Source organism: Camelus dromedarius, chromosome 10, assembly GCF_036321535.1.
Source record: "Camelus dromedarius isolate mCamDro1 chromosome 10, mCamDro1.pat, whole genome shotgun sequence".
NCBI classification, from domain to species: domain Eukaryota; kingdom Metazoa; phylum Chordata; class Mammalia; order Artiodactyla; family Camelidae; genus Camelus; species Camelus dromedarius.
This window is the reverse complement of record NC_087445.1, coordinates 32,522,799-32,538,926: the sequence shown is the minus strand read 5'-3', so window position 1 is coordinate 32,538,926 and position 16,128 is coordinate 32,522,799. Positions and strand designations below refer to the sequence as shown.

At 35.4% G+C, this 16,128-nt stretch overlaps 1 protein-coding gene across 3 annotated transcripts in view; it reads right to left on the bottom strand.

The window, feature by feature from the left end:
* The window catches only part of RFX3 (regulatory factor X3), a 277,032-nt gene that overhangs the window by 159,863 nt on the left and 101,041 nt on the right, over positions 1 to 16,128 (bottom strand). The window contains exon 3 of one of the 3 annotated variants that reach the window (XM_064490242.1): positions 5,762 to 5,827. The exons of the other annotated variants lie outside the window; for them this stretch is intronic. The gene's annotated coding sequence lies outside the window, so the exon portion shown is untranslated. The remainder of the gene's footprint in view (positions 1 to 5,761; positions 5,828 to 16,128) is intronic. 3 annotated transcript variants of the gene reach the window in all.

Here is a 16,128-nt window from a genome sequence, read left to right as displayed (position 1 = left end):
TTTCATAGGGAGTGAAGGCAAACACAGGAATTCTTAATTTTCTTCACACCAGAAAAGGCTCCAATAACAACTTTCTTCTTGGATTCTCTTGCCCACGCAAGAAGGTTTTCTATTTTTTTTCTAGCTCTTTTCTTTTTATAAAAGAATAGAGCCTTTTGCAGTTCCTAACTATTCCAATGTTGGCTCAAAGAGATCAACACATCTAAAAGGGGAAAATAATACTGTATAATAACACTGCTAATAATGGAAATAATATACCCCACTTTAAATGTACAGTATTTTAAAGAATTGAATTCTCACTACTGCCATTTTTTGGCAAATGTAGTGAACATGGGTGTGGGTGGACTTGAAAAAAAATCTGTATATTCACACATACATAAATTCTGGAAATAATTGCTATAAAACATAATGCTATTAATCAAATGACATTTTTACACTGACTTTAGTTATAAAATATATGTGTACACACTTGGAAAAAAGGCTTGGCCAAGATGAAAATTAAAACAGATTGAAGATTCTAGCCAACTCTGTACATTCACAAACTTAACAGAAAAATCATTTCTCTCTAAAAATCGACAATATTTGAAACAAGTCAATCATACTGAACTAAAGACACTGTTCCTTCGGAGCTTCTTTTATGGGAATCGGTGGTGCACTCTGTACATGACTGTCCTTCCAACTCACTCTAAAGCAATTTCTTAGCTCTAAAATCAGTAGTTCCTTCTGAAGTGGGTTATCTTAGGCTATCTCATAAATCCATGGTTAACACCCCTAGCTGGGAGTATTAATATGCTTAAAATCACCTACAAGTTCTTTATTACTAAAAGCTATTGGCATTATGTAATGTTTTATATAAGTGTGAAATATTACCCGAGTTTTATTTTCCACCCTTCCTCCCCCTCTTACACTTTGATGGTCTTCCCAAGGGGCTAAAAGAAGGAAAGAGAACTCTTCCTTTATTCCCTAAAATACATTAATAGTAACTGTCCTATCATTTCTTTCAGCACCAAACTTTTCCCAAATCTAATCAATCACTAAATCTAATGATTCTGCTTCCTAATCTATCTCAAAAATCTATTCACATATCTTCATCTCTCCAGCTCCTTAGAGTTGAGGCCACTACCTACAAGAGGTCCCCGGTGCCTTCAGGATAAACTGCAGAGCCTCTACCAGGGCTCAGAAGGCTCCTTAGAACTTAGCTCCCCCCTACCATCTTCCAAAGAGTGCTATACACAATCCAGCCACATGGAACTACTCTAGGTTCCCCAATTCCAGCACCTTTGAACAAGAAGTGCCCTTTGCCTGAAACAATTTTTTCTTCCCACCTCTTCTCCTCTTCATTTCATCTTTCAGATCTCAGGATAAATTCCATTTCCCCCAGACAGTCTCCCAAATTACCACCACTCTTCCTTCTCCCTGGCTCCCCGGCTTCTACACAACTCTGGGACTGGTGTTCACCGGGAGTTCCTTTAGCATCTTATTTTTCCTCAGTGAGCAGCAATGATCATATTGTAGTGTAACTGTCTCTCCAACCAGATTATAAACAGCACGAGCAAATGGACTATGCTTATCTTTTTCACCTACAAATATGCAACAGTGCCTAACACACAGAAGATCTTCAATTTGTTGAATGCACAGATGAATCTACAAAGAGGATGACTTTAAGACCAAGCTGAAACATTACTATTAGAGTATGCTACATCATATAACATTTAAAAATTGTGTAAAAATATAATTTTCTGTCAGAACCATTTCCAATCAAGTTATTCATGCAGAATGTTTTCTCTAAATTTTCTAATGTGACTTCACTTTCCATTCCCATTATGGCAGAACTTTACAACTCCTGTATTCTAATGTTTATAAAGCCTTAGCAGATTTTGTATATAATTTTTTATAAAGAAACAAGATAAGGATTAAAAAAACTCAAATGAGCAAATTAAGTCTTCAGCTATTGCTCTGAATCTCCTGACACATCATTTACTATTTTAATAAGTACACCTGATTCACTGAATTGTGGATTCAGATCCAATGCTCTAATCATGTCATCGTAGAAGAAGTCTCCTGGTATGCTTCCTTTGTTTTTATGAGACAGAAGCAGTCAGAGATCTTTAATTTTCACAGCTGAAATGCTAAGAATAAGTAATTAGCCTAATAGTAATTATCCTAACTTCATCGTTAATTAATCACTTGAAATTTATTTGAGCTTGGTAACATTCAACTGACATACTTCTATGTTCTCTTAACAATCACTGGAACTTTTCACAAAAAAGTGTATTTCCAGAAGTCTCTAGTTACAAATTAGTTAACATATTTAGGTAAGGATTTTACATACATTAGTTAATCTGTCCAGAAATCCTGTGAGGTAAGTACTATTATTATCACACTTTTATGGATAAGAAAACTTAGGCCCAAGGCTTAAGTAACTCTATAAGCCCCCAGGTCACATAGCTAGAAATGGGCAGAATGAAGACTTGAATATACCGGACCTCAGGTTCCAGGTTCCAGAAGCAAAACCTGGTTGCTTTTTTCTTTCTTTTTTTAACCTAGCAATATGCTGTGTTAGGCTTATAACATGACAATTTAAATGTTCTGCAGACCAACTACTATGCACTGCTGTCTAAACAGCAGTCTTTTCTATATTTTTAATCTTCTACAATATAGGAGTTGGGCATGCTATAATCTTTAACCCAGTTATTAATTTTCCATATGTTACCCTCCAAAAAATATTAATTTCATGTCCAGCAATGCTGAGTACCTGAGAAGATGGCTATCTATTATATTCTCTGTATCTCGGCAAAGACTGATAAAAATGCTGAATCATGTGGTTCTACACTACCTCTGCTAAAGCATGAACACAGACAGGCTGGTTGGAATTTGACTCAGGGCTCACAATGTGTAAAAACAAAAGTACGATATCTTTTGTCTCTAAAATCTTACAGTTGAGCTCTCAGGTTCTCCTCATCAATTCCACTTCTAAATTAAAAAGAATGACTAGTTGAAGCTTCTTAGATGCCCAAAGAAGGGACAGTCTCAACTCGTTAATTCACAAAAAGCTGATTCTTGGTGAAACCAAAAGGTCTTTGGCACAGGCAGCAGGAGTTGCTGCTCCCTGATCTTACTCTTCAGGCACAAACGACCTTCAGTAAGTCCAAGAAAAATTTACTTAACTCTACTATCTAGTAGCATTTGCAATCAAGGACAGTAATTGGAAAGCAGGCAGAGCTTTAAGGAGGTTACAGGCCAAAGACAGAGTTCAGGAATACTAAACCCCATAGCAATGCTCTGGAACAGTCCTCCAGTCCAATGAACATCTCTGTTCCTGCTTGAGCACAGGACCACCTTTCCTTGACGTATGCCAAGTGATTCATCACATACGTTGATCTATTCACTTTGTGTCAAATATTCATATGAGACATATTTTGCTACAGTGAGCAGAGAAAAGTAAAAACCTCTCAGTTCTCACCCAGACCTCTTACTGTACTTCTTCAATGTCTCAGAAAGTCTGTGTTATGGTAGCCATGTCGCAGACACACACGCACACACACAATGGGTATTTAGCATCAAAAACAAAAGTCAGGTTGAAAAAATACTAATTACATCACACACGTGCAAATACACACAAAGGCAGAAGACCTTCCAAATGACTCCACCTTTGGCTGTAGAGTATGGCTGAGGAAAGGAAAAGCTAATTCTAAAGGTGGCAGTGCTCTTCCCTACAGCTTCATTGTCTCCTACCCCAGTGGAGATGGTGATGGAGGCATGATAACACTAGGTCTCCTTTGCCAAAAATCAACTTACTAAGAATCATTTTGCCTAATGGCCAGTTCGACAAATTGACCAATTTACTCAAAATTTGTTTCTTTTAAACATTTATCCTACTTACATAATTTGTATTGAATAAAACAGTTTTAAAGGGACTTTGAAAATTTCTTTGATCTTTAACATTGATGAGTTCAAAGTTCTAATTTATCTGAAATTTTGCTACAAGCCACCACACTGTAGCCTACCCATAACTATATTCTAGAATGTCATCATTTTCGGGGCCACTGACTTTTGAGAATGGGCACTTATTTTAAATTAAAGGGTTGCACATGTCTTGAAAGGGAGTTTATGGATGATAAGAGGGAAGGTTTATTTCTTTTTACATGTTTTTCATATATTAAACACATTCTCTGTACTTCTCTTAATTCACAAATTTGTTAACCAGTTCAACTAGATAAATATGATGCTTTGGTTTTAAGCAACTGTAAGGTGTTTGTATATGAAATATCAATGATAAGTATGGCACTCAGCTGGGCTGGACTGATAAATATTTCTGTTGCAAACCATTAGCAGTAAAATTGCTATGGAAAAATTAAAACCAAATTAAAACTAATACTTTCCACCAAAAAATTTAAAAGCTTTTTCAACTATTTAATGCAGTGTGATCTGTGATAAACCGTATAGGGAGTTAATCAAACATATTTTACGCAGCTGATAATTTGGAAAACTGGTTCTTAGGCAACTGATAAATCACAGCACTTAGTAAATTAAAAAAAATTGCCACTCAGTGAATTTATGTTTCAGCACACTCCATTCAGTAAATTGATCACTCAGTAAAAGATATTTGGGGAGAGGGTATAATAGGTTTTCAGATAAATGGCTTACTTCTCAAAATCACAGCATTTAAAGTTAAAACGTATCCAGGAGATCATCTAGTTCAGGTCCCCATTTCACAGGAAATCTGAGACCAATTAACCAAATGGATCCATCAGTTAGTATCAGAGTTGGCTTTAGAACTCAGAATTCCTAATTCCAGGCAACAGCTCTTGCTAACAGTCTACGGTGTATAAGAGAAGAAAGAAGGAAGGCACTCAAAAACAAGTAAGAAGTTCTGCCAGAAGCTCAAAGTGCTTATTACACAGTGAAAGAAATACTCATAATACGGAGAATGAATTCCTAAAATAAGAGGGTCTCTTACACATTTCCAAGTTTCTTTCTCCCGTAAATGAATAATGCACTGTTTCAGGATGTTTAACAAGATTTCAAGTAAGGCAATCTTTGTGTGTGTGTGTGTGTGTGTGTGTGTGTGTGTGTGTGTGTGTGTGTGTGTGTGTGTGTGTGTGTGTGTGTGTGTGTGTGTGTGTGTGTGTCAACTAAAATGGTTCACTGGATTTTATATTCTGTAGAGATTCTGAATCATCTTGCAAAATTGTTTTTTTCCTCAGGTACATGGAGCATCGTGGTGACCTAGGCTCAGTATTGTAATATTATATGAGTACCTGGGTGTTTCAAGCTCAGAATTTTATTATTATATTATCTCTGCATGCAACCTATAATACACAAACTGACTGTGTTCACAGTGAAAGAAAGAAACCAAAAAAGCTAATTTCTAGTTTTCCAGGAAGAAGCGGGAGAAGCAAAATTCACCACCATGGTAATTGCCACCAAAATAAACAAGGAACAAATTCTGAATTTTCACATGCAGCAAATAAGTGCAATTTTGGGGTGTGAGACGGAAACCTTTTAAATGTAATGGTTTGTGTAACAGCTTTTAGAAGGTGTACTTTTCCCTGTCAAACAGCATGAAATGCTCATAAGGGTAATCAGTTTTAGACAGCAGGTTTACAAGCTTTCCACAACGTGTACTATTTATTCATGTTGAAATGTTTTGCAATTACTTCTTTACATATTATGTTCACGCTTTCTTTTTAAAAATTTAAAATTGTTTTGTACAAATGTGACTCTGAAACAAACCATAAGGCTTGACTTCCTTACTCACTTGCTGTATATTGTCGGTTTTTATTATCTCATAAGTTGTCCACAACCAATTTTCACAGTAGTCCTCCTGCAATATGGAAGGGTATTATAACAAGGTGAAAGCAAGCACCTCCTAATATAACCTACTCAAAAATTATATGTTCTATGTAACCTTTCTTATGAAGGTAATATAAGTGATTTTCTGGTTATACTATAATAGTAGGCTAGCATGTACATATTATATTCAAAACCATATACAAATATGGGCTGATTACTTATGGCTCCGTGGAGTCATTTTTCACACACACCAGATTCACAAGAATGGATTTTTCTCAGTGCAATTGAAAGGTTATTTACATATGAAAACTCCACTCACTTTTCTTACAGGCTTTACTCAACACTGAACGATAAATTCTTTTTCATTAAGACAACAGTAGAATTTTTTTAATGTAGGCTAATGAATCAGTCATTCTTCCTCACCCTCTCTTTTCCTTCTCTCCCTCCCTGTTCCTTTCTCTCTGCCTTCTCTCCCCTGCCTCTTTCCCTTTTCCCTACCGGCTCCACCTTCCCAAATACAAGGAGCTAGTTAGGCCCATAGTTAAACAGTAGCCACACAACAGCCCCGCCAAATTGCTCTAAGTCTGTAAGCTGAACCGGCAATGTAACACGTCATTCTTTTCCCTTTGAAATTGTTTTTGTAAAACTAATTTTGACATTATCTATAGGCTTGATCTTACAGCCTCCCCATTTCAATCATTATAGATATCAAAAATAACAGCTGAACTATTTTTCAATACTAACAGGTAAGCCATATGTCCAAAGTATTCGGTGTCTCAAAGCAAAGCTTACTGAGAAATCAGGTCACCAGCGCTGAATATTCATGGCTTCTACTTTCCAGACTACAGTCTGAATCTCCATAGTGAAGCTCTACCATACCACTTGACCCTGGCATCTTACGAATTACGGAATTTAGCTCTTAACACGACTCCAAGGTAACTCCACTTTATTTTTAAGTGCACAAATAGTAATTAGCAGTCGAAAGGTAAAAGCAAAGGCTTCCAACAACTGAGGAAGGAAAGACTTATTAAATCATTTTGCTTTTTCTCTTCCTCAGAGGACTCTAAACAAAATGATCATTTTCCTAGGGTAAATATATTGAGTAAAAAGTCATAAAAGAAAGGTGCAAGGGTGAAGATGACATTTCTAAAGTTCAACAGCCGTTGCTCCAAGCCCATGTAAGTCAGGGAAACCTCTGAGCCCCTGAGGTGGCTTCCAGAGATGCAATGAGACTGCAGCAAAAGCTACTGCCTGGTTCCAAAACAGAGGAGGTTGTCCATTTTTTTTAGGCATGCCAACCCCATTATGAAGTTATTTTTATAGAGTTAAATTTATGACTATCTTTAACTTCCAGGAAAAAAATTACAAATTCCTTACTTTTAAAATTATTGCTGCTGGCAACTCTAGTGTTATAAATTCATTTTTCTTTCAAACTTAATATTAATAAAGCTACCACCAATGCTGAAAATCTGTTTATTGTTTAATGTGAGTTGAATAAATCAATAAATATAGAATAGAGAAGTCAAAAAAGTAACATTCTAATGTGTTTTATATTGATGAATCTAAAAATTGGCACTTCTTAAGTCGGTTCTTCAAGCACAGGCTTTATGTACATGAAAGTTTATGTCAGTTTAACAAGAAAAACCAAAAAATCCAAAAAGCCCTTTCTTTGGGAAATACATACCATATATACATTTCTACAAAATTTGTCACCTTATAGCAATACCTAATTTTTTTCAATTACAAACTTTTCTCCTAAAGAGAACTTGTCCAACATCTACATATTATTAGAACATTATTAAAATATTTGTTACGGTATAACATAACACAAACCAAGTAAAACTTTTAAGTGCACTCAATTTACTCAATAAGTTATTTTGTTAAATATTATGAATAAGACTCAATAATAACTAACAATTCACAATTTAAGTGATTTATATTCCTTCCCAAGAACATATAATCAAATTATTTTTACATGAGAGTTAAATTAATACTTGGGGGATATTATAGTTTATGATTTGTTTGAGTTACTCAGGAGTGAACTCTTTTCCCTTTATTTTATTTTTAAATGGCCTACCTTCAGGACTTAAATTATGCTCTTTTTCATGTAAAGGTTTAACTATACCTGAAGGGAAGAAAAAAAAATCTCAATAGAAAAAATTATCTAGTGAGAATTTATTATCTACTACAGATCCTGGACACTATTTTTTGAAGAATTCATCCCTGCCTCCTTTTCTTCTTGCTTTGAAGGCAAGAAACCAGTGCTTCTTGAATGTGGAATTTAACCTAACAGCTTACTGCTTTACCATCTTTAGAGTCAAGATAGTTTGAGCAAATACAAGCTAAGTTGTGTAACAGAGCAGTTCCCTGGCAACTGTGAGTAAGGCTGCAAGTGAAAAACCTTTTAAGCTTTTTTGCATAGTATCTCAGTGTAGGAGGATGAATACTAAGTAATAAATCAGGTAACAGGGAAAAAAATACACCCTCCACCTAGACAGTATGAAGAAACATAAGGCTGTTGTTTGATACCCAAATGATTCTACCAATGAATCATAATTGTTTTTTCCATCCTTGGCTCCTCACTTACATCCAATTTCAAAAAGCTACCACTTATTACTGAGTACCTACCACTAAATTTAACACTTGAATTCTCACAACAGCCTTGTTAAAATGTATGTTGTTCTCTACTTTATAAAAATGGACAGTGAGGTCCAGAAATACATTTTCAAAGTTTCACTACGAGTGGAGACAACATCGGGACCCACATGGAATTCTATCTTGACTGTGAATCCATGCCCTTGCCATGATTCAGTCTGCTTGAATTTTTGTTTGTTTGTTTTTCACATTTCCAAGTTAACAGAAACACAATTTCGGTTTCACATTTAAAATTTTCAGCTGCTATGAGATTAGCACTCAAGAATAAAATCGTGGTGCTACAAAGTCAGTGGAAATTTTTAAAACATCATGGTCTTCTTTAGTGTTTATTACACATGCCAGTTTGAAAGACAACCCCCTCAAAATGATGGCTGTTTTACCAAAAGAGCATCAGAAAGCGTCTTAATCGGTACAATAATAGTTCCCAATCTATTCATAAATAAAACTAATAAATTATGCTCACAACCTATGTCCACCATAAATTCAAAATTCACTGGTAGAATGCAGACCACTGCCTTTAGATGCTGGGAAAGATGCAAGATAAGGGAAACATTAAATTACCTGGCTGCCTCCTCTTTTTTTCTCTCTTTAACAAAGACTATTCCTTTAAGATACACTCTTGTCCTGGGTTCCACTCTTCACACACTGTCCCTTGAATAATGTACTGCAGTCTTAATGTTCACTTGTACAAATTATGATGACTTTCAAATCTAATGTCCTTCCTCTTCTTCTATTTGACTTAAATTCTGATCCCATAATGGGAACTGCCTCTTTGCAAATGCCATACAATGAGATCCAAGATGATACTCTCTCTCATACCACATCAACCACAAACTCCCTCTCTCAGTCAATTCCTAGAATTTAGAGGGTAATGTCCCTGACTGTCACAGCCTTTAGCCTTCTGGAAGCTTTATTCACAACTTAGATCTCCCCTGAACTCTGAACCTATTTGGTTTAACTGTCATACCCATTCATGGTAATCTCATCTACATTAACTGTATCTTCCCTGAAACATACACAAATGTTGCCAAGTCTAAAGGATGGAATAGAGTTTGAAGAGATAATTGACCTTTAGTGGGAGTCAGGCAATAACTTCCATAATCCTTACATGGCAAGTATATTTGAAGCCCTACAGTGTGCCAAGGAATTTAATTAACAAGGTATTTTATAAATGTTATTCCATTTAATTTTGACAATCAAGATAGGAAATAAATGCTATATGAACAAATGGGACAACAACTCTTAAGGTGATTCATTATCTATATTTTAGGTATAAAAACTGAGTGGTTAAATAGTATGTCCAGGGTCATAAATCCAGCAAACAACAGTACTAGAATTCGAACCTTGGTCTACCTGACTTGAAGACCAGTATTCTTTATATTATGCTACATTAGGCCTATTTCTGACATTTGCTGAAGTTACTTTAACCTGACCCTCAGTTTCTTCATCCAGAAAAAGAAGAGGTGTCACTGATGTTCCTATGGGAGTAACCCACAAGCCAGTAGGAGGGCATCCAGAGTGTGGCATTTTTCAGAGTTCCCACATTTACACCAAACACGATACCAGTATGGTCCTGCATCCCACTGCCCCAACTGCTGCTGAGAACCGCTGGCTTTTTTTATACTATACAGAAAGTGGTATAGTATTACATGAAGGTATAATATGACAAGTTAAAGGAACATACTGTAAACCATATAGTAACCAGTGAAAGAATAAAACAAAGAAGTATAGCAATAAGTCAACAAAGGAGACAAGATGGAATCATAAAATTACTCAAGGAATCCAAACGAAAGCAAGAAAAGAGGAAAAAGGAACCAAAGAATAGACAGGACAAGTAGAAAACAAAGAGCAACGTGGCAGATTCTAACCTAACCTGTCAATAATCACATAAAATGTACTTAAAACATACCAGTGAAGAGGTAGAGATTGACAAATCATATAAGAAAGACTAAGCCAAATGTTCTTTATAGGCAACCCATTTTAAGTATAATGTCACAGATGGGTTAAATATAAAAGGACTAAAAAAGATACACTATATCAACACCAGACAAAGGAGATTTCAAAATAGGAAATATTTCCAGAAATAAATAGGGAAATTTCATGATAAAGGAGTTAATTCATCAAGAGAACTTACAATCCTAAATATTTATGTACCTATTACAGAACATCAAAATACATAAAGCAAAACCTGACTGAACTGAAAATGAAAGAGTGAAATGCTCTTTCATAGAAGGAGATTTTAACATCTATCTTTCAATAGTTGATAAAACAAGTAGACAGAAAATCAAAAAAGATATAGAAAACCTGAACACCACCATGAAGCAACCTGACCTAACTGACATTTATCGAACACTCCACCCAAGAGCTGAATACACATTCTTCTCAAATACATAGAGAACAATCAACAAGATGGATCATATTCTGATCACAAAGCAAGTCTTAACAAATTTCAAAGGATTCAAATCTTACAAAGTTGTCTGATCATGCCAGAATTAAGTTAGAATCAATAACAGAATAATTCCAGGAAAATTACCAAATATTTGGAAACTAAATAACACACCTCTAAATAACCCATGGGTTCAAGAAGAAAAAAAAAGGCAAATTAGGAAGTGTTTTGACCTGGATGAAAATGAAAATACAGTATTTATGAGATGCCTTACCCTCTCAGTAAGTATGAGTGAAGGGGAAAAAAAAAAAGAGTTATATCAATCAGCAGATTTTTCAAGTAAGAAAAATCAGGAATTAAGAATAAAAGAAAGAGGATTATGAATTCATAAAATATTAAAACTGGAAGTATTCTAGGAATCTTTCTAACATTTGTAAACTCACAAACTTACGGAGGAAACAGTTCCAGGGAGAATATATGATTTGCTTAATAGAGTTTATAATAGTAAATATTTTTAAATGAGCAGTCTCTGCTAGTAGCTACATCATACAAATGTCTGAGTTCTTCAAATGCTTATATTCACCTAACAAAAGCAGATAAAGGTTTTATAAAACAAATGTGCCCACTTCTGGGCCAGTATCTGATTAATGTATTTTGTGCTTTATATGCAAGTTTTCTGTTTTCTGTATTTGCACACATAGCATAAAAATTAAGAATAACAAATTCTCAGGCCATACTGCCTGAATTCATACTCTGGCTTTACCACAACTAGGAGCCATAATATTGGACAAGTTATTTTACCTCAGTTTTCTCTACTGTGAAACAGGAATATGCTATACAATGAGAATAAGCAGTTCCTACCTCCTAAAGTGATTTATAAGGATTCAGTAAGTTAATGCCTTTTGTGGGCTTACAACAGGCATTACGCATAGTAAGAGCTCAATAAATGATAACTATGAATACATATCATTGATTTATAAATTACTTGAAGTTTATTAGGCAAGGCAATGGCTTTCATTATTTTTAATTAGGTGACATCAATTAAAATACGGTATCAGCACAGAAAAATGGGTTGCTTCTAATTAGTAAATGTTAAAGTAAAAGCTTATAAGTTATTTGAAAACAATGTCAAAACAAAGCTGGGGCAATTTCTTTTCAAAGCAGGAGACAATGATTGAATGAAAAATTATTACATGGAGTGTTTCTGGATAAACCAAGAAATGCAGTACTATCACATACGAGATGACACTAAAGTTACACGTCAGGACTATTATTCTGTTGTCTTCAACTGTTCCTTCTAATGGGCACCATTCAACTAGAGTTTATGGATTTAAATATTATAATTTAAAAAATGACAAAACATTCATTTCTAAATCTGTTTTTAGATGAATAAAAGGCAGCTTTCAGCAGTGTATCATTTGAACAAATTCCATTTGGTGAAAACAACAAAATAAATGTGGAACACATTTCACATTCTTTATTTTATGCAACATCAATGCTTTCAACACTCATACATTACAAAAAGCACAAAAATAGATGCTGTACTATCAAATTGTAAAGAATACCAAATTGACATAATTATATCTTATAATTTCTTCCAAATATCAAAAGGACGAGCTTTTTTTTTAAAGTTAAAACAATTTCCTGTGTCTCTTAAGTGTTCTACAGAATCAGGTAAAACAGGTGTATTTTTACTGCATAGCTCCAAATTTTCATATTTTAATTAAACCTACTATTTATAATGCATGCTTTGTCTTATAACAATGACACCAAAGCCTCCTCAGCTGGGCTGAATGAGCATGTGCCTGAATCAATTCAGTAATAAAATATTAAATAAGTCTCACTTATTCTATTCTGTTCTGAGAAGTAGATGAGTAGATTTTCTATACCTTCAATAACATAACTAAAATATCACCGATAACGTTAGAATTTGTAAAACCACTTTTCTCCTCTCCTCATACCACACAAACACTTCTTCTTTACACTCAAAATTAGGAGGAAACCTGTCATGACGGCACTAAAGGCAATGAGACTAGCTGGAAGAGGCAGAAAGCACATCAGTGCGTACAGTACCACCTGTTCCTCTGAGCTCCCTCTCAGCCTCTATCCATCCTTCAGTCAGCCAGGAGTAGATTAAAGCTCTCAGCATGTAGGATACCATCTTCCAAGCCTTTTACAACAATATCAACCAGCAGTTTTCACCACTGGGGGAAGGATCAAGGCCAGGAAAGCACTCATGCACATGTAGAGTATTAATGGGACACTTCTATGGTTCACTGAGTGTAATGCCTACCAAGAAGATAACAGAAACCTGAAAACAGAAGCCCAGGGCAAAGTAAGAAATGTAAGATGGCTTTGAATGCTGATTGAGGTCCCCAATTATCACCATCATCAAATATTTAGCTAAGCTTCACCACTTATGAAGTATTTTTTTACTTTTATTCAAAATTCTTTTATTGAAGTATAGTTGATTTACAGTGTTGTGTTTGTTTCTAGTGTACAGCCTAGTGATTCAGTTACACATATATACATATTCTTTTATTATAGGTTATTACAAGATACTGAATACAGTTCTCTGTGCTATATAGTCGAACCTTGTTGTTTATCTATTTTACACATAGTTGTTAGTATCTGCAAATCCCAAACTCCCAATTTATCTTTCCCCAACCTCCCCCTGCAGCATAACCATAAGTTTGCTTTCTGTCTGTGAGTCTCTGCTTTATAAATAAGCTTATCTGTGCCAGTTTTTTAGATTTCACATACAAGTGATATCATATATTTGTCTTTCTATGTCTAACTTACTTCACTTAGTATGATAATCTCTAGGTCTATCCATGTTGCTGCAAATGACATTATTTCATTCTTTTTTATGGCCAAGTAATATTCCATTGTACACACACACACACACACACACACACACACACACACACACACATATATACACATACCACAACTTCTTTATCATCTGTTGATGAACACTTGGGTTGCTTCCATGTCTTGGCTATTGTAAATAGTGCTGCTATGAACACTGAGGTGCATGTATCTTTTTGAATTAGAGTTTTCTCCAGATTTATCCCAGGAGTGGAATTGCTAAATCACATGGTAACTATTTTTAGTTTTTTAAGGAAACGCTGCACTGTTCACCATGGTGGCTGCACCAATTTACATTCCCACCAACAGTGTAGGAGGGTTCTCTTTTCCCTATATCCTCTCTAGCATTTATCATTTGTGCACTTTTTAACGATGGCCATTCTGACTGGTGTGAGATGGTACCTCACTGTAGTTTTGATTTGCAAGAAAGTATTTTTATATATTTTGTTGCAAATCAAATGCAATTATATATATAATTTTATTTGATTCTCACAACAGTCATATGAAAATATACTACACTTTTATTAATAACTGTATTTTGCAGGTGAAGAAACTGAACAAGTTTAAGAGGCTTGTCTAAGGTTACTTTAACCAGTAAGTGATCAGGAAATTGACTTCTATTTTCCCCAAAACTGACTGCACACTTCAGTCTTTCGGCTACATTGCTGTATCCCATACAGATAAAGGAAGAGGGGAAAATTGAAAGAGGCAGGTTCCATACTATACAAAGCCAACAATGATTCTTATAAAGCACTGTATTTTTCTCTACCTACCTTTAAACATCAGTTCCATTCCTTCTTTTACTTCCTCACCTCTTTTCATTCCTAGTTCTTTCCTTCAGCTGACCCAATGGTCTGAAACCATTTGTTCCATTTAAATCCATTAGATTCTGATCTGCCTAACCAAAGATAACCCTAAGTCAAACCTGAAACCAGCAACTATGGGTCCTTCTCTTCTATTACATACCCTGACTGTATCAGAAACTGGCCTAAGGAGTAATGAAATTGTGGAACTCTCAGAAGGAAATATTTCTACTATATGCCATAAAAAGCTGGCAGTCACTATAGAATCAAAATAGTATCTCCTAGATCTGGACTGACTGTTTCCTGCAGGCTCGCCTCACTCAGTGACTGAACTAGAACAAACATGGAGAATAATAAATTAAGCTAAAATGAGCAACAAAATAAGATATTAATGAATCTCTGAAGAACTACCTAGACTGTCATGTTAAGTGTTTACAATCTTTCTGAACTCAAAGCTTACAAGGTTTGGAGGAGTATGTCAAAATGAAGTAAGGGAAGGATGTTAGCAAAAATAACGGAAAAGAAACTCCTATGGGTTAAATGCAGTTGCTAGAGAACTGAGTATCTGTCTTTCATTGAAAACTTAAAATAGATTTTAATATAGGAAAAAAAGGAACATTTAAGTCTCCAGGCAGCCAACTTCATAGAGATAACCACTGTTAACAATTTCTAGTCTATTTTATGAAAATAAATGACAGCAGTGTGCATTTTTAAAACAAATACTATCCAGTACTTACTATTGTACAGAACAGCAGTTGATTAAAACTCCTAGCATCCCAAGTCATTCACCTATATGATATCAATCATTTGATCATTGTACTAACTCAATAACACAGGGAAAAGGGATATTATCCCCATTTCACAGGTGGGGAAATCAAGGCACGGGACTTGTTTATTGTAGTCTTAGAGGTGCTAAATGACACAAATGAAATGTAGAACACCACCCTGACAGAATGATGCTGTCTTCTTCACATATTTCCTTCTACAGTTTCTTTCTCTGCCTCTCTGCTCTCCTATCCCCAACACAATGCACATGAAAGCCTATCAGAGTGTTAACTCCAGCAGGTAAGCAGAGTCCAGCAATGGGGTCTGCAGTCCTGCTGATGTGAACTATTCACTCTGAAAGCCTAAATGCTGTGTTTTTCTATAAGTGAATTTTCTGGAAAGAAGAAAAAAGGAAGAAAAAGGAAGCATTTGGAAAAGGAGACCTGATTTGTTCTTTAGAATGGAAAGGGTCCCTAAGAAGGGCAGGATTAGCTAGAGAAAGGACCGGTAAAACAGGACATTAGAGAACAAACATCAATCCATGGGATTTACTCTAGGTGGTCGACCTTAAGTTAAACCATCCTGACACATGTGTCTCTCACCTGAGAGGAAAGCTGGTCTTCTTTCAGCCCAATAGACGTTTTCCTACACTGCCAAACTGATCCTGACGGCAAATTTGGGTTTTCTGGGTTGTTGTCGGTGGTGATGGTAATGCATGTATGTATGTGTTTATTTTTTTTTTAAAAAGGATGAGCTAAAGTCAAAGGCAAAACCACTATGACTCTTCTGCCCTGGCCTGGAGTGGATCTGTCCAAGCTTACAGGATTCAGAATTTACAATTTTGAATTTTGA